General features: G+C 43.4%; 1 protein-coding gene across 2 annotated transcripts in view; it reads right to left on the bottom strand.

Annotated features, from left to right (window-relative positions):
• The window catches only part of sulf1 (sulfatase 1), a 116,941-nt gene that overhangs the window by 82,231 nt on the left and 15,764 nt on the right, over positions 1-18,946 (bottom strand). The gene's annotated exons all lie outside the window — the stretch shown is intronic.

Below are 18,946 nucleotides of genomic sequence, written 5' to 3'. Positions count from 1 at the left end.
CTGACAGATGGCCTGGGTATGATGTTCTGTACTCGTACTTTATGTATATTCCTAATGCATGATGAATGGCTCCATCTCTTGTTCCAAGACAGACAAAATGAGGGGAACCCAGCTTAGAACTTCAGCTGAAGAGAAGACGGATCAAAGACAGGAGACTCGTGTTCAGCATCCCCCCCTTTAAGGTTGTGGCAGGTTGTATTTTTTCTTGGTTTGGAATGCAAAATTGTGGGTCAGTAACCAATTTGAAGGGTTTGGTTTTTCACTGGACGAGTGGTTGAAAACAACATTTCTTGGAGAGAGAGACAGCTGTCAGCTGTGGGCTCTGGACGGCTGGAGGTTTACTGGGGGGGGGGGGGGGGTGGGGGGGTTGTGTTCAGAGGGCCAGCAGGGTGAAACCGAATCCCACCCCGGCGTCCTCTTATCTGGCCGACAATCAAAACCCACGAGGACTCTGTGTCATTTTCATCCTCTGGTACTGATGAGCTACGCGGCTTTCAGCGTGGTCAGACTCTGTCCTAAAAAAGCCAGACACTTGGTGGCGAGAGTGTGATGTGCCGTCTCTGGCACAGAAGTCATCCAGAGAGAGATGGGGTGTTAGCCAAAGGACAACGTAACACAGTATTAAATGGGGCTAATATGTACTGAGCGAGACGACCTGTACATTGAATCCAAGCTGTGTTCGACTTCGAGCTCAACCCAAGATTTCAGGCTGCAGATATATATATATATATATATCAAAGCATTTGCATATGTGTGGCTCTGAAACTCTGAAAATGAAAATTAAATTTTGTTGAGGCCTTCTCCAAATCCCATCCACAAAGGCTTTTGCGCAGAAACACACACACAAAAAATAATTTATCAAGATAAATAAATATGAATTTTTAAGGTTCTCCAAAAAGCTCATGTTACCTGCCTGGGCTGCGTCTGACCTGAGGATGCCTTGCTAATGAAGGCACCACCTGGTCCATGCAATCTGAGTTGGGCCCTTCAGAAAGAAATAGAGCACCAGACGGACCTGCACTTTCTCTTGTCTTCCACAAAAATCACACCACTCCACGGCCAAGATTAGCCAACATCAAGAGCCAGAAGTCAGCCATATTGCCCTAAAAATGCACAACACACATGCATACACACACACAAATCACATCACTCAGAGCAGGCCAGAGTCATGGCAAGGAGTTGATCCAAACACACACACACACACACACAAAACTGGTGGTCAGAAAGGAAACTTGATCCAACAAGCTTAAGGTGGAGTACAAAATGCAGTTCTTCATGACTCTTGTGAAGTCATTGTGGTTTTCAATAAATCAGCTTCTCCTATGACACACTTGCCTAATACGAAGGAAAGGGTATTACTTTTGTTTGATGTCAAATAATCTTAATTGACTCCCTCATTTTGGTAAATTGGATTCAGATTGAACTGCCAAGCATCATGCATTCTGTAGTGCAGCACATAATTAACTAATAGAATGGGTTTGAACCACCTGAATTGGGCTGGTTCTTGGTATAAATATAATAAATGGGAGCAAATATCCCTTTACTATGCTTAAATGAGAATGATGGGAAAGTCACCTCAAGCATTATGGTGATGCAATTTCCCCCCGTTTGTACTCACCTATTCTGAGACAAAAGTGGTAAAAATGTGTTTTAAAAAAGAAATCATACTAAGGACATCTAATTAAACCCTCATGCTAGCTTCGTAAGTGATCTACCAAACGTTCTATTTTTAGGATTGCTGCGGTTTTAAACAGACAGGGAGGCTGAAAGTGCAAGAATGCAGACACATTGTTAGCAAGCAATACAGAATATGTTTTGAAGCTGATCATTTGTCCCTTCAAAATAATATATTAAAAAAGAAACTGCTTCAGAGCTGTAGCTCAATGATACCCAGTGGACCTATTATTTCTGAACGGCACGCAGATCTCGGCACTTTGAGGACAGTTCTGGCAATATGTTCTTGCGGTCATAGCGGAATTGTCAGTTTTGGAATTTTAAAAGTAAAACCAGTGTCCAAATGCCACATCTGCCCCAGCGCTAAACCTAACAGGAACCATGAATAAAAGTGCGGAGGACTTGAAACACAAGTACGCTACACTGATCCAGAGATTAAAAGGAATTTGCTTTCAAATTCAATTCGGTTCACCTAAGACACACACTTCCATGAGCAGGAAGGAATACAAAAACGTTCTGAATAACAATGAATGGCACTGTGTGATTGACATTGCACAGCCTAGATGAAGAAAAAGCTGAAACCTCTTTTCCATGGCTGCTTATTTCACCAAGTCTTTGATCATCAAGATTGACTTTGTCTGCTTGATTCCATGCCAAAGCAAAATAAATGGCATTCAGATCAAACTGAATAAAAGCAAATGCCGTGCCATATCTGTGAGTAGACTTAAGACTATTTGGACAGTTCCTGATCTGTAGTTGTCAAACCGATACATATATTCATGTCGGGCTACTGCACAACATCTCAATCTCCAAATGTTGTTGCAGGGGAATATTTTGGCTTTGAACATAGATCTGTGCACTTCCAGAGAACTGGGAAGGGAATCTACACTGTGGTGCCCAGGCTCTTAATGCTACATGTGTTTTATACTCAAAGGGACCCACAGAGACTTTTTTTGTGGTGGCACTCCTAATCAGTATGATGTTCCTCCAGTAACTACTCGCCTGCGGGGTCATGGCACGTCTGGTTTTCATATTGAATGCTAACACAACGTTCTCATGCCATCCTACAGGGTCTTCCCTTCCTTGCTACGCTACCAAAACATACAGTCATCATGTCTTAGAAGTCAAAGGGTTTCCCTTTTCAAGACATATAAAATCATAATGGAGCAAATTTTAAAATAACATTTTAAAAAAATGCTAATGCTTTGAGACACAAAGAATAACAGAAACCTGTCAAATGCCAAAACAGCTGGCAAAATGGCAGCCTCTATGGACAGCATATTCTTTAATGTGTTACAGTGTGCACTGCAGTGTCTTTGATTCCCTTTAACAGAGGAAAAGCCACACAGGCCCAGTGGAACACTTTTGGAACACTTATCTCCGGTATGGCCATGTTGCAGTACAACCATACGTTCCCATAAGTAATAGCAGACAATCTGTCACCGTAATTTCTTCTCAGGGTTGGAATTAAAACTCTTTTCAGATGTCCCCCTGGGAGTGGAGTAGTCTCCCAAACTCCAACTCCCACCCCCACCTCAACACCCACCGTTCCTCCCCTCCACTCCGCCAGCCTCCACTGCATTTCATTGTCATGTCTCCCTGCAGGGGAGGGGGGGGGGCATTGTCAGAGCCTTTTGCCCATCCTCCCTAGGTCCCCATAAGACAGACAAATGGCCATAATAGCTCAGGATTTATACCCAATTTGTCTGGAGGCAGTCAGAAGCCATGGGATTCGTATTACATGAAAGTCATTCATGTAGCACAGTGACAAATTCGAGACATTGGTTTTCGACTCCGAAAGACCAGGCAACTTTATCTGGAGTAAGGAGGGAAAAAAGAAAGGGGGGGAAAAATCATAAAACATCGGCATCTGTGCTGGCATAAGCCATTTATAAACTTCCCAGATCATTAATCAAACTTTATCAAATCATAGACACACAAAGATAGCATCTGAGCCACGAAATTAGGGGGGGACAAAGGGTCGCACTGTTGAACATATGACATCATCATATGATAGCAATTATCCCTCAATATGTGATGTGGTGAGAACAAATTTTCTGTATTATGGGAACGTGTCCCCGATTAAAAATGTTAGATCATTGTAAATACTCCTTTAGATATTTACAGAGCTAACCAAACTCACAATGTGCTTAGATAACAATAAATCATTTTAACAGGACCCAATTATACATCCTTAAATAATTACTTCAAAGTGGGCAAAAAGCCAGAGGTTTCCACCAGCTCACGCTCATTCTTGCTTATGGTTTCATTCTGAAATGGCTTTTCACATTAAGTAGGTTCAGTCCTGACACAGGACATTTCATTCAGTTCAACAGTCCAATAGTCAATAAAGCCTGAAAATACTCTGTACCAGTCACACTAAGGAGAAGTTCAGGAAGTACTTCATTGATATATGTTGCTGGAAAAGCTGTACATTTCCTGATAGTTCCTCTATAGTTCTATGCACTCAAGATAATGGCCAGAAAGGGATTCACAAAAACTTCTTTCATCAGACGGTACAAAAAGAACACCATTTAGGAGGTTCTACTGGAGAAGATTAGGAACCAACATGCTGCATCAGACAGACTCACACACACAACTATATCTGACCTAAAGGTGTCATCACTCACACAGGCAGCCTGAGTGCTTCCACAAACCCTTTAGGGTCATTCCACGTCAATTCAACCAGGGCCCACGCACTTAGGTCTCAAAAAAATCTGAAAAAATTACCAGGTGTACCTATGTTACCCAGCAGACACACTGTAAAATTACTTTTATATAAGATTAATACTTTCCAAGATACAGCCAGTTTTATGGGGGGAGGGGGTGTCGATTTTGTTCAGCCTCTTTTTTTTTGTCAAAGTTCACAAGCCCATAGTGCAAGAAGCAGACCTCCCAAGTCTGAAAAAAATCTTTCTTTTTTATTTTCCACCCTGAACATGGGCAAAATGCACAATTGAGATCAATATGTTTTGCATAGAGTTACCATAGGTTACTCTATACAACCACAGGTAGCACTGTGGTAACTCTATAAAACATATTGATGATCTCAATGGTGCATTTTGCCCATGTTCAGGGTGGAAAATAAAAAAGAAAGATTAGCATAAGACAAGTCAAATTAGTGTTTTAAAAAAGAAGGGATCATGGAGAATAAAGAAAAAATATTTTTTAAAAAATGTATATTTCCACAAGGTGTTTGGGTGCTCTGAAAATGAGAACCAAAATGATTTTTTCAGACTTGTGAGGTCTGCTGTTCAGACCCTGAAGGAATTTATTTTCCTTTCATTGATTTTGTGAGAGTGTTTCTACTCATCTCAATAAGAACATAAATCAAGAGCCTACGTTGAGTACAAATATGTCTTCTAAAGGCCTAAACAGAGCCCAGCCAAAAACTCCAATAAAACTTTGATCAACTTTGAGGGACAGCTATGACCATGCAGGATCATCCAGACCAAACGTGACAAAAAATACATACTATTGCTATTTATGTACCAGCATGCAAAATTTGAGCCTCCTACATGGTTTAGTTCTTGCGCTATGGGCTTGTGAACTTTGACACAAAAAAAAAGAGGCCGAACAAAATCGACACACCCCTCCCCCGATAAAACTGGCTGTATCTTGGAAAGTATTGATCTTACAAAAAAGTAATTTTACAGTGCGTCTCCTGGGTAACATAGGTACACCTGGTAATTCTTTCAGAATTTTTTGAGACCTAAGTGCGTGGGCCCTGGTTGAATTGACGTGGAATGACCCTTTAACAGTTTGAGATCAAGTGTTTTAATACAGACTCTTAAATTCTTATGACATAGTACTGGTGAAGGGATGAATTGTATGATTGAAAATTAAAATGTGGCATCTGAATTAAGCGGACTGTGATTTTTAACCTAGAGACTAAAATGCTAAACATAACCAAGAGCTGCTGACGCCACCTGAAAAACACCTGGGTTTGATTCCCGAACCTGACATCGAGTATTCCTGGCACTTTGGATAGAAGTGTCTGCTAAATCCTACTCACTTTCCACTGTAAATTGTTATGGTTTGTTCATTAACTAGTTTATTTTAAGTGATACCACCACACTACTTTAATAAAGGTTTGTGTCTCATTCTGTCCCATGTGGTACAGCGTCAGCAGCAAACTTATGAACAGTATAGGTTTGTCCCAGTGATCAAGTTCTTCATACCAAGCTCAATGTGTTTGTCGTAAAACACAAACCACATGCACCCAAACAACCCATCCCCAACCAACAAAAAAAACACACACACACGCACCTCAGGCTCAAGACAATGTCAAATAATAATGATAAATCACAACCTCATTCTCTACATTGGTTCATGACGCCTCCTACACAGCATACTCATGTTCGTTACCATAAATTCTTCCTTGATGAGACATGTATTTTGACACCCATGCACCAAACCATGAAATTGGCACCACTGTTGTAAATCTCCTTGTTTTTGTACACACTGATGTAAAACATTCATGAATTAAATAGGATTTGTAGGTCACAGAAATAAATCCCTGTGTGGCGCGCCATCGACTGCATGGATTGGGACATTTGGTTGCATGCATGTAATTTGCTTGTTTGTAGCACAGGAAATATAGAAAATTGTACCCATATTATGGGTTATGAGGTGCTTTGACTTGGAGCAAGTGAAGGGGTGGTGATGGTGGTGGAAGTGTTGGGGGGGGGGAGGGTCCAGGGCCTGTAAACAGTCCTGAAACCAGAGTAATGTGGGATGTATTAGGACACGGTTAGAAAACTGTGGCGTTTAACCACCATGTCTATTAGTGACTAGCGAGCACATCCTTCAGATTTAACACAAACTCTCCATCAAAGGCCCTCACATGGGCCTTACAATAAAACTGGATTTCCACTTCACATCATGGCAGGATATCTATTTTTGTCAATGTTAGGTGTTAAATCTCCTTGGAAGAACACCATCATGGTTTTAATTATGTGAAACTCTCAGCAATTGTGTTGCATCAAGATCCATTTAGCTTTTAAATCACAGCTACTCATCTTTAACTATAGATGTATATTTACTAACAGGATTACGATTTGCATGTCATCTTTGAAGGAAAGGTCTTCTGTGGTTAAAAATTATTTAAAAGCATGTATACAGAAAAGGTCAAAGGGGAATGAGGCAAATCTTCTAAAAGCCACTTTATACTATCTAAAGCACAATTTATTAACAGGACACACACATGTATGATTTGCACAGACCATGCTTAGATGTGCTGTCTAACACACAGAGCATCTCTTTAGCACACAGGACTTTGTCTAAAGCTCCTGCTGAAGTCAAAATAACAGCAGTGAATAGAATGAAATGCCTTGCTGTGCTATTATGCTTTATCCGTCCCAAATCACTCTTGGGTATGATTTAGATTCAAACGGGGAGCCAAGGTTAGCTTAAAGATTTACAATCTTGTGATAGCGAGATACATGTAAGCTCAGATGAAGGCTGCCAAGGCAGAAAGCTACTCTCTGTGTACAGCCTGGGCAGTGTAATACTGCTGTAACACACACACAAACACCGTTTTTGAGCTTGACTGAAAAAAATTGCCCTTCTAATCTTGGATGCGTCAAGTGTGTTTGAGTGAAAGCAGGGGATGGAGAATGCCAGCATTGTTCTGCAGCAGCAGAACTGATGTTTTATGAGACCGCCTCCAGGGGAGATCCATTATCATGACATTAGTCATAAATTGACCATCGCCGGTGCAAAACAGCCGCAAACGCTAACACGATCTCGCTGACCAAGAAACCTCACCGTCTTGCTTAGCGAGACACGCCCGTGAGCCTTGTCTCAAAGCGTAACTTTAAAAGTGTGCAGCCCTGGACGATGCTCGCCGTGTCCTCAAAAGCCTTCCGCTTGGCCAAGGCCAATAACGCTAAAAACAGATGCTGCAGAGGTGAACGCAAGTTTGTTCTGTCTAATAAACATGTGATGGCAGAACTGTTTGTGTGTGTGTGTGTGTGTGTGTGTGTGTGTGTGTGTGTGTGTGTGTGTGTGTGTATGGTCCCATGCAGCTTTTATACGGGCCTACATGCTGTCACCATGTTCTCTTTGCTTTGTTCCAGCTTCCAAGTGTCTGCTGCTGCAGCTGCATTTACTGTGGCATTCTGGTTAAGACCTTTAAAAAGAGCAGGGGGAGCCACGGCTGGGAATGCCACAGGGAGGAAGCACGGCACACGGCAGCACAGCACAGCACACACTACACTACACTACACTACACCCTTCCAGATGTCCCAGGTGAGCAGATACAGGAAGAACCAATGACTTACATTTTTTTTTGCTTAAGAACTATGGACAGTGTACGCTCAGTCAAAACTGAAGGAACTAAAAAATGGCAGAGATTTAACCACATGTGATCAATTCTGGGTGGACCTGGATGATTTTGTGTGGACCTGGATGATTTTGTGTGGACCTTGTATGTTCTGACTCCAAAAAGCACTTCCGCAGACTCTAGCTGCGATATTGCCTATAGGGCCTATATGTCTTGAGAATGTAAGTGCATGACCTCATATGATCCATGTGCTTTAAAGTCATCAGGAGAAACGGGGAATTTGGTTTCCCTGCTGATGCAGGATGCAGGACATGCATGGCTGGTCACCATGCAGTAGTGATGGCTGGTCCACCCCGAAAAAGAGATGGCTTACAAAAACTTCTTCCGAGAAGGACGATAACGTGTTTAATGTTGCTTGGTGATAAATTACATCTCATGGTGACCATCAAGGAGTCAGATGGCTTCATACTTTGTTTTATCACGCTCAAAGCTGTGCACAGCCTAAGTCAGTATGCTCCCACTGCTTACCACCTCCAAGGGCAGAAGGAAAGGAGCCACGCTGGTGGGCTTGGGGAAAAGGAGGTTAAAAACATGACGATTCAGCCCACCTGTTACTGTGGTTACAAAGGACAAGACATGGGAAAAGAACAAAGCAGTGGTCCGGTAGCGTTATTTTAAAAGCCCAGTGTAAAGTCAGGACACTAGCGGCCATCTGAAAAGATAATTTCTCTCCCTCCTCACAAGGAGAATTTATGGCCTCTGCGACAATGCCCACACTGTTTAATAAGGCATGCTGGAAAAATCTGGATTCTCTGGCAAAAAAAAAGAACAAGAAAAAGAAAAACACATCTGTGAATGTCAAAGACAAGTTGCACTTGCACACTTTAGTGTAATTGGTGATTATTACGGGCAATTACTAAAGAAAAAGAGGAGAGAGAAGAGATTAATTATGATTCTAGCAGATATGGTTGATTTGGTGAAAGGCCGCTCTCCCATGTCCTCTTGGACACGTGCTCAGTCTGAATGCTTTGAAGTGCCAGAGATCCCGGACTGTGGGAGGATATTTATGCGGTGTAATCTCTGCTCTCATTCCTCGATCCATATGCATTATTTACATTATGTAGGACCACGGCGCACGTTCAAAGTCAAGGGGCGAGCTGTCTTCCCTGGTTCCAGATGGATGTCATCGAACATCCATGCACAAGGTCCTGTTCAACCTCCCAGCATCCCCATAGCAATCCTTGGGGGGGGGGGCAGCTCACAAGTAACTGCTTTAGAACGTTAGGGGCAGTGGTGTTGCCATGCTTTGATCACGTTACAAGGAGAGGCACAGCACCAAGTATTGTTTCAGCCAACACTATAACTTATGCCATTGAGTTTTAACTAGGGGTTTGAGTTAAAGGTTGCTACTGTGGCTGAAAACAGCCCGCGAGGCCATTTTGTCCCGAGCTCATTTCTTTTCAAAACAAGAAAGCGCTGCTTTGATAGCTGGCGAGGAAATTCAAAAGGATAGGTGACCCCTCTGTGGTAGTCCACACATGTGGGGCATAAAGCAAAACAAATGGACAAGGCATGATCACAAGGCCTGACTTCGCCATAACTGTCCTCAATTAACTTAATTCCTGCTTGTTGGAGCACAACCGTCCCAACAGCAGGCCTTTATTATATCAAACCAAACAAATAAAGCGGGAATTTTCAACTTTCCTGATTAATTCCTCCAAATTCAAAGCACCCTGAACATGGACAAAGCTCTCAGATGATTTCAGGCATTCGTTCTGACCTTATCAGGATGACAATTCCCCAAATAAATAGAAACGGACTGAAAATGAGACACACCTGTTAATCCGTTTTCGCTTTCCTGTCTTTTTCGGCTCTCTCTGATGGGTAAAATGCCCAAGATTCAGATATCCCGTGTATAATTGCTGTGTAAGGGGGAACAGACGCTTGCGTTTTCACTTTGAAGTGTTTATTTTCTTGGCCCTGGGATACAAAGAGCCAGGTAGTAAAAAAGGCCACGCAGGCAGAGAGCGCAGGATTAGCACGTGGAAATGGAACAGTCAGGCAGCTGGTCGTGTGCGAGCACGAGTTTGCAAGCTCACGAATACCGCCACTTACGTCAAGAACCATGCCTGGGACCTTCAAGTACAGCGCTTATAATAGTGTTTGGTAAAAATAAATGGCCATCTAATGCCCTTGGTGGCTTTTTAGATTAAAATATCATTAAAGAACTGGTGTCTCCTCTGCATTACACAGCACAATTATATAGAACAGGAGCTACAAAACAAACTACGTAACCCTTCACACGCGCACACAGAGAGAGCGAGAGAGAGAGATGATGTGATGGCTTCTAAATCTAAACAGACAAAGCATGAGGCTGATGGATTTGGAGGCACGACATACCGCTTGTTTGCCATTTCAGCGCAAGGTGTTGAAATAACAGCCCATAACTTCCATGTCGTACTGACACAATGTTTCATGACCTCACCACCGCAAAGGCCCCTTCGTGCATTTCCATCTGCAATGACATTGTGCCACGTAAGCCGTATGATCAAATGTTATTTCTACCTTTACACACACACACACAACCTGTTAAAAGCCCCAAACACCTGGAGTGATAAGTTTGAATGGCGCTTTTGGATATTTACATAACTGCCTTATCGTTTATTTGTGTTTCTTGGTCGGGAGAAGTAAGCACCACTGACAGACACTAAGTGAGCCCAGAGGCCAGAGGTTGTGTTATATGGACCGAAACAGTCAAGAGCCACATGCCTCCTGAATCGTACAGCCTGTTGAATTTTACACCTGTGTACACAGAGCCATATTTTTGGGAGACCTTGTTAAATTTGAGAGCTTGTGTGCTCCAGGTTTTTTCCACAAATCATAAATCCAGCCAGGCGTTGTGGGTCTGCGTGTGATGCAGTGCGGCGACCAGGTATAGCAGCAGCACCGCGCCGGGACAAAGATCAACATCAGCACTTTTCATCCTGGTTCAACACGTCCTCACTCGCTCAGTCTCTGGGCTACACACACACACACACACACTCTCTCCCCCCCTTTCCATCTCACGCTTCCTCACCTTCTCACTCATTCTCTCTAGAAACCTCGGTCTTCCCCTCATTCCTCTCCCTTTTGCCATTCAACTCCATCTCTCCATCTTTCTCCCTATCCATTCATCACAGCCCTCTTTCTGTCTCGCTTTCTTTCTGCCAGTCCATCAGTCACTCTCTCCCTCATCTGACCCCCCCCCCTCTCTCAAACACACAGGTATAAACCCAAGCTGTATCACCTCCTCCTTCTCCTCCTCCGCTGGCTATGATCTCACTCCTGTTCTGTGCTTCTTTGCTCTCTGCTATGCTACTTTTAGCATTTGTATTGTCTGCAAAAGCTTTTAAACCTCAGGGTCAGTTAGAGCAAGAGGACCCACAGTACAATTTAGGCAAAAAAAAAAAAAAAAGAAAAGAAAAAGTGTATTTTGGTTTGCTGGCTTGCCAATCTCTCGCTTATGTGCGGACATCTTCTCTCCAGATGTCCACACGTTCTCTCTCTCACACTCTCTGGCCATCAGGGCTCGATTAATACCCACCAGTTTGCCCCGTCTCCCCCCCACACACACACACACAGCCTAGCCCTACAGTTCAGCTCCAAGCAAAGCCTCTGCTGGGGTCACACAGTCTCACACACAGGTCTGTGATTCCCACTGATGGTCAGGAAGGAATGCCTTTGCGGCAGGGCATGGGATATGGGCCGACATACTCCCCACAGTTGTCTGTCAGTAGACCCCCCCCCCCCCCTCTTTGTAAAGGGATGTTGAACTGACAGTGCACCACACGTGTGCATGGGCTCATTTTACCCCCTTTGCACAATTCTTTCGACTGTCTTTACATGCCGTTTCAAAGTGTGGCCTCCGTGTGATTTGCTGCGCTGTGGCCTCCATCAGGACTGTGGCCTCCGTGTGATTTGCTGCGCTAGGACCTCCATCAGGACTGTGGGGAGAGCAAAGTGTGAAGCGATGGAGCCACTGGCCATGTTTGACATCTCTGAGAAGAACCAAGAAAAGCTGTTCAGTGGTGGGATGGGGGAGGGGGGAGTCTGACTAAAATGTTAACTTCAGCTCCTGTGAGACACAGCAGTCTCTATAGGACAGAATAACAAAAAAGAAAATCCCATATCGGAAACAAATGTTAAACTCACAGGGAAGTAGTGTTGATGTCTGTTGTAATCAATGAGAGGACAAAAGCAGTCCTGGACAGGATAAAGAGGGAGAAAATCCCACATGAAAAAAACATTGTTCAACTCACAGTTGAACTAAAGTTGAAGGGGATCTCTGTTGTAATCAACTTGAGTGAGTACCAACAGGGAAAATGTGGATAGAATGCACATCCGTTTCACGGCACATTTAATCAAGATAAGCTTCATCACTTCCTTGGCAAAGGCAGCAGATGTACATTTCAACAGATCTTCAGTCTTGACCCCATGCAGATTACAAAGACAGATGTAGTTACCCCTTCAAAAAAACCCCACCATGATGGGTTTATCTTATTGGCTAACCTACAGCACAGATTCCTGTAGGACGTTTACAAATTGATAGGGCTGTGATGGGCATGAGGACTGCATCAAAGACTAGTTACATTTCCAGCATTCTTCAGTCTCCCCAGTACTGTAAACATGAGGGCATTATTTTGCCTTTGAGGTGCAGTGGTGCGTGCTGAAAACCATTCCCCGGCGCAACATTCATGCACATCGCTTCCCTCTGGTCGGCAGCCGTGATGAGCAACAAGTCACTGGTAGGAAACTTACAGCTGAAGCCTAACGGGCACAGCGGATGCCTCCCTATGCAGTCACGAGTGAGTAACAATTGGTAACTTGGGACATTTTCATTGCGAGATACTGAGGTCATCTTAGAATAACATGCCCAGGGGGCACAGTCATGTCATTTCCCAAAAGCATGACAGTCCACACAGAAATGGCCAAATGCACGTTGTGAGGCCCATTAACCCCCAGCCCTCCTCCTATCCCACCTTCCCTTCCTCTCTGCGCCTCTAGCTCACCAGCTGGCTGGCTGTGCCCTGGAGTGGGAATCCACCCCGACATGCTCTGGGATGAAATAAACTAGAGCCGCGGGAGGTTGTCAGCTGGGCCGGGTTGAGCGCCCCCATCCATGGTCCACCAGGGCCCAGACCCTGGCCCTCTCCAGCACGCTTTCCCAGAACAGGGCCGCCTAGCTGGCTGGCCGGCCGGCTGACTTTTGGCCCAGCAGCCACGTTAGCAACGTCCACTGTTTGGTGTTTATTATGGCGCTGCTGCTGACGCCGCTCTTTCGGGCCCACTGCAGCAAGGGGGGGGGGGCTTCAAGCACTCACAGCAGACCACACTAGCACACCATCATCCCACGTATATGCCTTGGTTTGTTGTTGTTGTGCGAGATGGAGAAATCAGAGACAAATTTGGTACGTCACACTAGCGATTTGTCAAGGTTACGACACTGAGCAAGTGCAATATCAACACTGGCGGCGAGCGAGCTGGTCAGCCCCTTGTGAGTCATTCTCCCACTCATGACTTTTCATTTTCTTTGGATCTGAGGTTCGTCACTTCATTTTACAACCCAGCACCATAGCCACATACACCACACACACCATTCTAGCATGCTATATAGCGCTTTAAATAAACCCTTTGTCAAATTGTAAACTAGTCAACACACCTGTCACAACAGCTCCATTAAAGAATGGATGGGATTTGTTGGTGTTGAGTGCTAACAGGCTAATAAACTCCCATTATGTTATGGGACTAAATGTGTTGCTTGCATGAGAAAGACTCCCCATAAATTAAAACATCTGCTGAACTTATCGAGAGGACCTCGCACTACATGGGCTACAAGCAAGTCCAGCTCCCGCTTCTGCCCCCACATCTTCCAAAGAGGGCCGAGAGATGTGGGGGAGGTGAAAGGAAAAGCCCAGGGAGACACTCGTATCTGGTCCACCTTTCAACACTCCCAGCCTCACTGGAAGCCTCTATCCTGAAGTTAGCTTGGATGAAACATTTTGGCAGTCCATAACCATGATTGATGATTTCTTACTCTAAACTGAAGTTGATAAATTGGGAATCAAGTAGATAAATTGGGACATGGATGGACTGTAACACTCATACATAGACAAAAAAAGTACTAAAATGTCTAACATACATAACATAAGGTTAGCCTTCATCTTAATGTATAATCCATGTACACTTTCATTCAGTACAAGTGCATGACCTACATATACACTTTCGTCTAAGAGTTTACTCTATGCTTGTAAGTGGAAGAATCAGTGGGACTTTTGTCATATGAACATGATTGCATTACGTGCCACTTAAAATGCATCCTGCTGTGTCCACAGTCTGCACAGTCTGTATGTTCACTGATGCAGTACTTAAATGTTCATGTTGGTACAAGTGTAGACCATATAGATGTCTTTGTTTTAATATTTGTGTAATAGCAAAATACAAACATGGTAATAAAAAAATATTACTTCAATCTAAGACAGGAGACAGTGTTTACAGTAGGGTCAGTCTTAATGTCAAAAATGCAGACAGTACCCAAACAAACTTTCATTGGTTAATTTGTCTCCAGTATCATTTCTCATTCCGGTCTCCTGAGGATTGAAAGTAAAAAAAGTGGTCCATGTCGGACAAAGAGATTCCAGTTGAGAGGAGAATTTGGGTTTATGGTCACCCTCCCTTAGGATTCGTGCAGAGTACCAACAGTTTATTTTAAGGAGGCTCCCTGGAGAAACAATCTGACCGGCCACTCATGGCAACCCTGTTTTATGGGTACTTAAATTTAGTTTATCAAAAAACAAACATCTGATTTAGGAGGAGGTGTGTGGATGCTGCGTCTGAGCAGGTAAATCAGCCTGACAGGGGGCGTCGGGGACCTTAATTTGTGAATTTTTACGGTGAAGAAAAACAAAATTCCAAATTAACACTGAACTAACAGCTTTCAATTCCGAGTAGGTACCCCTTAAAGTATTTCCAGTCGTACTCCCAGAAGAGAAATGAAAGATGTCTAATCTCCTCAAAGAGAGGTTATTACAAAATAAAGTACCCCCCCCCCACAACACACACTCAGTAAAATGGAAAACCTGGAACATTTGTAAGTTTTAACATTGTTGTGCGACGTCCAACCAGGCAATGAAAGGAGGGGATTGTTTATGCAAACTCTCAGGTGTGAAGTGGGGCTTTTACAGTGTCCAGCCCCGTCTGTGCTCTGTCTTTCTGTCTGTGGAACATTGGAGAGCACTCCAATGGACGAGGCCGTAAAGCTTTCCTTCCTGTCGACAACGGGGCCCCGTATTCTGATAATTGAAGCCATTTTCTCTCACAGGAGGCGGGACAAGGGTTAACAGCAGCTGTTGCTCACCTGCATCTGAACTCGCCTAACCAAGGGCCACTTCCACGTGCACACAAAGGACAGGAGGGAGCGCTGGCAACTGGCCAGGCAAATTAGCATTTTAGAGTCGCTAGCCAGGCCCTGGAGGTTTTAAAAAGTTGTTTAAACCAGGTAGAGGGGTGGGACAACAGGAAGAAGAGGAGAATGGGCAATGGTACTAGGAGCGTGAGTGAGTAGTTTCCAGTGGTTGTTTACAACCATCATTGACCTGGCCAAGGTTTGCATAGAGCTGCGAGAACCTGTAGACAAATTTACGTTGACCATTACGTTGCAACGACACACCATTGACATGGACTTAGCCACTGTAATTAGCAAGCCAATCAGTAACTTGAAGCGCACTGATGCAGCCATTACAATGGGAAACAGACACAGACTGCTTTTCTACTCGTAGTCAGTGAAATAATATTCAAGTCCAAAAATCAGCATTTTTTTCAGAAGATACAAAAAAAATAACCTTTGAAGACAAACCTAGTTAAAAAAAAGAAGCATTGCTTCAAATCACTTTTATGGCTGCTTGAAATCTTGACAGTTATTTGAAGTGTCTATGTCAAGGTTTATCTAAGGCAGAGGGACCGTTATATGTTCATGTCAGAACAAATCTTTTTAACTACAATGGCCTTATGCATTGCACTCTGTACCCACACAAACACACACACTCCCACCAAATAAGACAGCAACTAGGGGCTTTACACCTCTGCAGAGGTGCTGATCACAACATATCCTCACTACTGTATGGCCCAAGCAGTACACACAGAGAGGTGGCAGCAGTTAGCAGACCCTTGTTAAGCATTAGAGGGCTTTAAAGGCCAATGTAATTGAGAACTTTTGCCTTGTTTTATACTGGGTGGTAATGATTATTAAGCAACAATGGGGCATTTGCTTAAGTGAACAGCATCAAAACACCCAACGTTAACAGATGGCCAGTCGCTCTGAGCCAGATGTGTATTACAAGACTTGTCAAGTTAGAGCCTCAAGGTAATCTGGTTTAGGAGGTAATGACTAGTGTCTTTGGTGTGTGAATGTGGAGCTTTAAGTGGTGGTCCACATTTAGACAGAAAACCACAAAGGTTTGGGGTGCTTTTGTGTACTAGTGGTAAAAAGCATGACAGCCCTGCTTTGTTAGCCCCCCCTTTTCCTGAAGTCCAACAGCAAAATGTATTTCATCAACTTGCCCACAGATATACATACTCGGATCACCATGTATTCAAGTCATGTCTAGCCCTGCTAGGCCATCATGTAAGAGAAATGCCTTGTGTGAGTGTGCTTGCCCCATTGGGCCATCATATGAGAGAAATACCATGAGTGAGTATTGGTACACACCAGCAGAAACGTTTGTCAATACCCATGAGAAGCCGGGCCATAATTCATTTCACACGGTGCTTAAGAGTCTGTGAATCTAATCAAATTTTTTCTTTGAAAGTTGAGCAACACAATGCACTTAAGTCATTCCTTTCGAAGAAGGATGTATTTTCCGTTTTGCCGACCAGATACGGATATGGTCGTAGCGCTGGCCTATTGCATGCCTAGGCAGTTTGAAAGACAATTCTCTGCCCGCCCCTTGGATTGAGCGAGGTGAATGGGTCGATTCCAGACTATACATTTCAATGATATAGGATGGCCCGCAAGGCTAGGATGGGTGTAATTTGATTGGCCGTTGAGTACTGTATCAACAGCCTTTGACCAGAATCAGACTCAGACTTTAAGCCAGTATTGCTGCTATGGAGAATTTCCAGTGGCTAATATTTCACACACACTTGGTGCCCAAGAAAACACACACACACATTATGTCTCCATATCAGTCCAGACGAGCTGCCCATTAAACACTTTCTGTCTGAATTACAGACGGCTCAATCCCCTCTGCCTCAATACACCGACACTGTTTTTTCAGGTGCCACTGAGCCCAGTGTGTACTGCAATAAAACCTACTAATCCGGGGTCAACAGATTGTCAGTAATGAAACCATAACTCCATAATTCTCCAAATGTTTAGATAAATCACAGCTTGTTTCCTTCCCCCACCCCTTCCTGGAGTTGGCTGGGGTGATGTCATTCTGTGGAGGTGTGTAAGGCCGAGTCCACACATACCAAACCTATCTTTTTTTCCTCCGTCTTCCCTGGAACCGTATCAAGAATATTTGCGTCCAAATGGATCCATCTCAACACGACTCAAGACGTTACTTTATATCCCAGGCCTATAGGTGGCACTGTTTCTTTACAGAAATTGACCAAATCTTGCGTTGTAGGCTATACAAACAGACAGAATAGGCTACGACGAAATGGCTAGTGCAAGGAAACCAGAATTGTTTGTGTGGACTTATAGTGAACTGTCAACTGTAGTCAACTGTAAAACTAATAAACTTAATTTTTACGGTTTGTGAAGGGTGCAGTCCGTCCTTTATTTGGCTAGCAGGTAAAAAAAATAATCTCCTTTACTTTCTTTGGTTATAGGATAGTCCGCGATTCACATTAGTTTTGGTTATCACCGCAAGTGCAAAGGCTAGGTGTACCCAAGTTCTAGGCCATTCCGTCGCCACATTTATAATATTGCTATAATACCTTTGTTAGTAACAGTCAATACTTTTGCTTGCATCAAATCGCGCATTCGCATTTAGTGCGCATCTATAGGCTTAGCATGAGTTCTATATGCTCATATCTGACTTCACTATCTTTATGTGGTCGTATAGAGAGTCCAGAATGAATTTCATCAAGCCAGTACCTTTCCGGAAATGTTGCTGCTGCAGCTGGCATCTTTAGGGGAAAGTCCGTAGGAGTCGATTGCCGAGTGTGGAGTAACACGCTCTGCTCTGGAAATTCACAATTTCGTTGCCGTTTAAAAAAATAAATAAATAAATAAATAAATAAATAAATAAATAAATAAATAAATAGTCCAGTTATTTCTTTCAAAATTTTAATGAAGTTGTATGCAACAGCAAACCCTAGCTTACTAACAGGTTGGAATTTTGAAATGTCACGTGACGTGATGTCGTGCAACGATGTGATGCAATCGACTCCTACAGACTTTCCCCTAAAGATGCTAGCTGCAGCAGCAACATTTCCGGAAAGGTACTGGCTTGATTAAATTCATTCTGGACTCTCTATCCAACCACATAAAGACCTTGGGATACTTCGGTTTGGCTTTAGGGACCCTCTACTCACTACCATGTAAGTGTAATGTTGTTTGGAACTGTAGAAGAGGTATAAAAATAGCGTTTTGTAGCGGCGAAATGACATGCCCTGGTCACTAACAGGCTAACGAGTTTTGACTAAAAACGGTAAAATTGAACTTTCTCAAAACACATCCGAATGACATGATTTTGATGTCAACTCAACGTATGTACTCCCAATCATCCGTAAATTGATCTAAAGTGCACTTTACTCCTTTAAGTTCTCTCGCGTCACTGACAGTAGCTAGAATGCATAAAAAAAACACCGGGAAAAGTGTTCAGTCCATCAAGTCATAAGCTCGCTGCGCAGCATCAGTTGTGATATTTATCCTATGGAGTGTAATCGTAGGTAATGTCATGTATGAAAACTAGTATTGTTAGGCAATACTATAAGTGTCAA

Source organism: Alosa alosa, chromosome 16 (assembly GCF_017589495.1).
Source record: "Alosa alosa isolate M-15738 ecotype Scorff River chromosome 16, AALO_Geno_1.1, whole genome shotgun sequence".
Classification (NCBI taxonomy): Eukaryota; Metazoa; Chordata; class Actinopteri; order Clupeiformes; family Clupeidae; genus Alosa; species Alosa alosa.
The sequence above is the reverse complement of the archived record's forward strand: the minus strand, read 5'-3'. Positions and strand labels throughout refer to the sequence as shown.